Below are 7,500 nucleotides of genomic sequence, written 5' to 3'. Positions count from 1 at the left end.
GCTAATTGGGAACAGGTGGGTGCCATGATTGGCTATAAAAGCAGCTTCCATGAAATGCTCAGTCATTCACAAACAAGGACTGGGCGAGCGTCACCACTTTGTGAACGAATGCGTGAGCAAATTGTCCAACAGTTTAAGAACAACATTTTTCAACCAACTATTGCAAGGAATTTAGGGATTTCATCATCTACGGTCCTTAATATCATCAAAAGTTTCAGAGAATCTGAAGAAAACACTGAATGTAATAATGATTTTCGGATTTTTAAACACATATACCTTTTTACCTTTTAAATTCCTTCCTCTTCTTTCCTGACAATTTAAATCAATTTTCAAGTATTTTTTTTTTATTGTAAAGAATAATAAATACATTTTAGTTTTATTCTTCATTTTAGCTTCTGTTTTTTCGACAAAGAATATTTGTGAAATATTTCTTCAAACTTATGATTAAAATTCTAAGAAATGACTATGGCAAATCTAGAAAATCTGTAGAATCAAATTTAAATCTTATTTCAAAGTTTTTTGAAATTTCTTTTAAAATTTTTGTTCTGGAAAATCTAAAAGAAATAAGGATTTGTCTTTGTTAGAAATATAGCTTGGTCCAATTTGTTGTATATTCTAACAAAGTGCAGATTGGGTTTTAACTTATTTAAAACATGTCATCAAAATTCTAAAAGTAATCTTAATCAGGAAAAATGACTAATGATGTTCCATAAATTATTTTTTTTTATTTTTTCAAAAAGATTCAAATTAGCTAGTTTTTCTCTTCATTTTTTCCGGTTGAATTTTGAATTTTAAAGAGTCGAAATTAAAGATAAACTATGTGTCAAAATTAAAAAGTTTTTTTTCCTGTTTTCTCCTCTTTTAAACCGTTCAATTAAGTGTTTTTTTCATCATTTATTCTCTACAAAAAATCTTCCGCAAAAGAAAAAAAAATGTACTATGGAATGACGGACAGAAATACCCATTTCTTATATATATATATATATATATATATATATTTATTAAAGGTAAATAGAGCAAATTGGCTATTTCTGGCCATTTATTTAAATGTGTATCAAACTGGTAGCCCTTGGCATTAATCAGTACCCAAGAAGTAGCTCTTGGTTTCAAAAAGGTTGCTGACCCCCGCACTAACCCTTGTCCCACCGTGCATGTTAAAGGGGAACATTATCACCAAACCTATGCAAGCGTCAATATATACCTTGATGGTGCAGAAAAAAGACCATATAATTTTTTAACCGATTTCCGAACTCTAAATGGGTGAATTTTGGCAAATTAAACGCCTTTCTGTTTATCGGCCTTTTAGTGATGACGTCAGAACGTGACGTCACCGAGGTAACACATCCGCCATTTTCATTTTCACATTACAAACACCGGGTCTCAGCTCTGTTATTTTCCGTTTTTTGGACTATTTTTTGGAACCTTGGAGACATCATGCCTGGTGGGTGTGTTGTCGGATGGTGTAACAACACAAACAGGGAGGGATTCAAGTTGCACCACTGGCAAGAAATCTGCCACCAGACCCCCATTGAATGTACCAAAGTGTCTTCACATTTGACCGGCGATGCTAAGACAGACATGGCACAGAGATGTATGGATAACCTGCAGATGCATTTGCAACCATTAAGTCAACAAAATCACAAAGGTGAGTTTTGTTGATGTTGTTGACTTATGTGCTAATCAGACATATTTGGTCGCAGCATGACTGCCAGCTAATCTATGCTAACATGCAATTTAGGCTAGCTATATGTACATTTGCAACTATATTACGTTTCCTTCCACCCACATTTAATGCGAAACAAACACTTACCAATCGACGGATTTAAATTGCTCCAGTGTCACAAGATGCGAAAGTCCTGATCGTTTGGTCCGCACATTTTACCGGCGACGCTAATAAGGCAGCCATGCTATGGGCCACTTCATTAGGTACACCCATGCTATGGCCGAATAGCGTCAATAGCTATTCGCTCAATAGCTTCAATTTCTTCTTCAATTTCGTTTTCGCTATCTGCCTCCATACTCCGACCATCTGTTTCAATACATGCGTAATCTGTTGAATCGCTTAATCCGCTGAAATCCGAGTCTGAATCCGAGCTAATGTCGCTATATCTTGCTGTGGTAACCGCCAGGGAAATGGACGGGTGGATATAAGGATGGTGAAAATCAGGCACTTTGAAGCAGTTTTTCGGGATATTCCGGGAGGTGTAAAATTTTGAAAAAAACTTCGAAAAAAAAAACAAGCCACTGGGAACTGATTTTTATTGTTTTTGACCCTTTTGAAATCGTGATAATGTTCCCCTTTAAGAATTTTTTTTTTTTTTTTTACAAAATCCAAATATATCAACATACGGCCCTCTGAGAGGAGCCAGAACTGCAACGTGGTCCTCAATGAGAACCAATTCGACACCCCTGCTGTACATTCATCAGAATAACCGTTTGCAATCGGGTCAAGCAAGACTCGGGAGCTCCGGCATCGAACGCTTGAATCTGCCGCGACCCTTTCTTCCTTCGGCCTATCGGACGAGTGCAAACAGGCAACCCGCAAACACAACCCCCAGTCTTTTCCTCGGTCCGTGTTGCACGTGCTTTCCCTGGAGTGATTATGTCCGCCTACCCCTGAGTGGTGCGTCTACATTTAGACCGACTAATGAGCTGCTCCCTGGTTTTTCCTCCAACTCTGCTGCACTTCTAATCACAAGGACATCCACGGTGTGATCTGCAGAGACCCGCCTGCTTGGCAGTCGATTACCATAATCAGGACTCATAAGACAGGTATTTAATTAGCCACCCTGAAGAACAGGGGCCTGGAGAACCTCCACGACGGTGGTAACTTTTTTTTTTTACGGGGGAAGCTGGTTCATTACCACAGAGACTTTTTGAAGAGTGCGTAGAGGTGAAAACTGTTACTTCTTTCTGTTTTATAGTTTGGATACGTTTCTGACCCGACCACAGGACATAGTCCGGCTGGAAATTATAGAGCAAACTAAGGGATGAAAGGAACCGTTGGACTGTATTCGTTGGAATTTGACTATGATGGTATCTTGCATGAACTACTTGCAAACCTTACAGTACTTTTCTTCCAATAAAATACAATTTATGAATACCTTTACCATGCAAAACTCATCTTTAAACGGCAACATGAGGGTACCAGTATCCTAGCCCACTCAATTTCGAGTTATGAATGTACACAGGTGGGTTGTAACGCGCTACATTTACTCCGTTACATCTACTTGAGTAACTTTTGGGATAAATTGTACTTCTAAGAGTAGTTTTTATGCAACATACTTTTACTTTTACTTGAGTATATTTATAGAGAAGAAAAGCTACTTTTACTCTGCTCCATTTATCTACAATCAGCTCGTTTCTCGCTACTTTTTTTTTATCGCTCTGTTAATGCACGTTTTGTTTGTTTTGATTTTGTCAGACACACATTCAAAGTAGGAACTACACATGCCTGCGTTTCACCAATCAAATGCAGTCACTGGTGACGTTGGACCAATCAAACAAAACCAGGCGGTCACATGACCGTCACACGTCGAATCCGACCTAAACAAGTTGAAAAACTTATTGTGGTGTTACCATTTAGTGGTCAATTGTACGGAATATGTACTGTACTGTGCAATCTACTAATAAAAGTTTCAATCAATCAATCAAAAGTGTAAAGGAAAAAAGACACTTTTTATTTCAACCGTACTTCCCGTCAAAAGCCTAAAGACTGATCGCACAGTTCCTGTCTTCACAATAAAAGCGCCGCTCCATCGTGCCTGCGCTAACAAAATAAGAGTCTCCGAAAGCCAGCGCAAACAAGCTAGCAAACTACGGAGTTTGCCGCCAATGTATTTCTTGTAAAGTTTATAAAAACGAATATGGAAGCTGGACAAATAAGATGCCAAAAACCAACGACTTTCATGATGTATTAGACAGGAAGGAGGAACTTTTTTTCTCCTCCATTTGAAAATGTGGACGTTATCAGCACTGTCTGATTCCAATCAATGCAAGTCATCAGAATCAGGTAATACACCAACTTATATTCTTGTCTTCATGAAAGATAGGAATCTATATGTTAAACATGCATGTATATTCATTAAAACACCTTTAACATGTCAACAAAAACGGCAAAATAAATAACTACAAATTATATACTGTGTATATATATACATATATATATATATATATATATATATGTGTGTATATGTGTGTATGTAAATATGAGGTAGATCACCTCGACTAGGTCATTTATTAAGTAATTGATTAATGTTGAAAAACTTATTGTGGTGTTACCATTTAGTGGTCAATTGTACAGAATATGTACCTGGGGATAGGTTGATTGGCAACACTAAAATTGGCCCTAGTGTGTGAATGTGAGTGTGAATGTTGTCTGTCTATCTGTGCTGGCCCTGCGATGAGGTGGCGACTTGTCCAGGGTGTACCCCGCCTTCCGCCCGATTGTAGCTGAGATAGGCGCCAGCGCCCCCCGCGACCCCGAAAGGGAATAAACGGTAGAAAATGGATGGATGGATGGATGTACTGTACTGTGCAATCTACTAATACAAGTTTCAATCAATCAATCAATCAATCAATGAATGCCTACTGAGCCTCTGTTGCTGTTAAGTTATTGTGGCTCAATTTTCCTTAATTTTTATTTATTTTAATGCATTATTATTTAATATATATTATTGTTTTAGTTGCTTAAGAGATATTCCTGGCTTGAATTTGCTCATTAATATTTTTATGTTTTTGTGCATTATTTGTTGCTGTAATCATTAAACAAACAGGTTACTCATCAGTTACTCAGTACTTGAGTAGTTTTTTCACAACATACTTTTTACTTTTACTCAAGTAAATATTTGGGTGACTACTCCGTACTTTTACTTGAGTAATACGTCTCTAAAGTAACAGTACTCTTACTTGAGTACAATTTCTGGCTACTCTACCCACCTCTGTGAATGTACTACTGTTTGTTTATGTAAATCTGTTTTTAATTATTTTGTTGAGCACTGACCGAAGAAATACACAAATAAACTAAAATAAAAATAAACTAATAAGTACCTTATTTTATGGTCCGTAGAGCGCACTGGTATTTAGGCCACAACCACAAAATGTCTGAAGAAAAATAACATTTTCTATACATTAGCTGCATGGGACTATAAGCTGCAAATGTAAAAATTGTGATATATATATATATATATATATATATATATATATATATATATATATATATATATATATATATATATATATATATATATAATAGAGATGTCCGACAATGGCTTTTTTGCCGATATCTGATATTGTCAGACGCGTAATTACCGATACTGATATCAACCGATACCGATATATATAGTTGTGGAATTAAGTGAAGTGAATTATATTTATATAGCGCTTTTTCTCTAGTGACTCAAAGTGCTGTACATAGTGAAACCCAATATCTAAGTTACATTCAAACCAGTGTGGGTGGCACAGGGAGCAGGTGGGTAAAGTGTCTTGCCCAAGGACACAACGGCAGTGACTAGGATGGCGGAAGCGGGAATCAAACCTGCAACCCTCAAGTTGCTGGCACGGCCACTCTACCAACCGAGCTAAACCGCCCCGAATTAACACATTATTATGCCTATTTTTGTTGTGATGCCTCGCTGAATGCATTAACAAGGTTAACAATGTTTGAATATGCTACAAAGACAACATATTTGATGTTCAAACTGATAAATATTTTTTGGTGTGCAAATAATCATTATCTTTAAAAAATGCTCAGTCTTTCACAAGAAAGGATGGGGCGAGGTACACCCCTTTGTCCACAACTGTGTGAGCAAATAGTCAAACAGTTTAAGAACAACCTTTCTCAAAGTGACATTGCAAGAAATTTAGGGATTTCAACATCTACGCTCCATAATATCATCAAAAGGTTCAGAGAATCTGGAGAAATCACTCCACGTAAGCGGCATGGCCGGAAACCAACATTGAATGACCGTGACCTTCCATCCCTCAGATGGTATCAAAAACTGACATCAATCTCTAAAGGCTCAGGAACACTTCAGAAAACCACTGTCACTAAATACAGTTGGTCGCTACATCTGTAAGTGCAAGTTAAAGCTCTACTATGCAAAGCGAAAGCCATTTATCAACAACATCCAGAAATGCCGCTGGCTTCTCTGGGCCCGAGATCATCTGATGCAAAGTGGAAAAGTGTTCTGTGGTCTGACGAATTCACATTTCTAATTGTTTTTGGAAATATTCGAAATCATGTCATCCGGACCAAAGGGGAAGCGAACCATCCAGACTGTTGTTGACGTAAAGTTGAAAAGCCAGCATGTGTGATGGTATGAGGGTGCATTAGTGCCCAAGGCATGGGTAACTTACACATCTGTGAAGGCACCATTAATGCTGAAAGGTACATACAGGTTTTGGAACAACATATGCTGCCATCTAAGCGCCGTCTTTTTCATGGACGCCCCTGCTTATTTCAGCAAGACAATGCCAAGCCACATTCAGCACGTGTTACAACAGCGTGGGTTCGTAAAAAAAAAGTGCAGGTACTTTCCTGGCCCGCCTGCAGTCCAGACCTGTCCCCCATCGAAAATGTGTGGCGCATTATGAAGTGTAAAATATCACAGCGGAGACCGAAACCGACTGAAACTCTACATAAAACAAGAATGGGAAAGAATTCCACTTTCAAAGCTTCAACAATGAGTTTCCTCAGTTCCCAAACGTTTATTGAGTGTTGTTAAAAGAAAAGGTGATGTAACACAGTGGTGAACATGCCCTTTCCCAACTACTTTGGCACGTGTTGCAGCCATGAAATTCTAAGTTAATTATTATTTGCAAAAATAAAAAATAAAGTTTATGAGTTTAAACATTAAATATGTTGTCTTTGTAGCATATTCAACTGAATATGGCTTGAAAAGGATTTACAAATCATTGTATTTCGTTTATATTTACATCTAACACAATTCCCCAACTCATATGGAAACGGGGTGTGTACATTTTGGTACCTGGTACCTAAATATTCAATCAATCAATGTTTATTTATACAGCCCTAAATCACAAGTGTCTCAAAGGGCTGAACAATCCAAAACGACATACGCGGTACAGAGCCCACATAAGGGCAAGGAAAAACTCACCCCAGTGGGACGAAATATTGGTATCGAGACAACCCTAATATGACAACAAGGCTAAAATGCATTTTTTGACTAATTCTACCACAATAGTAAATAGCTGTACGGTGTTTTGTTTTTTTTGTGCACATTACTGTGTGTACCCCAGTAGAATATTTGTTGTTGGTGTATTAAGAAGGTGTAACTACTCTCACTTACTGAAACAATTGGGAACAACAACACACAATCACCTTTTTTTTTTCCACATGAGAAAAGAGCCTCACTCGGAGCGGTTTATTGCACCATTAATAAAACAAGGCCAGGAAATATTCCTCCGCACGGTCGCAGTTTCCTTTCCCCGGCTCGGATCTTGAAAGTGGATTTGGGTTCACGCGACTCGAGCGCCTCA

The sequence above is a fragment of the Nerophis ophidion genome, linkage group LG21, assembly GCF_033978795.1.
Source record: "Nerophis ophidion isolate RoL-2023_Sa linkage group LG21, RoL_Noph_v1.0, whole genome shotgun sequence".
NCBI classification, from domain to species: domain Eukaryota; kingdom Metazoa; phylum Chordata; class Actinopteri; order Syngnathiformes; family Syngnathidae; genus Nerophis; species Nerophis ophidion.
Note: the sequence above shows the minus strand (reverse complement) of the source record.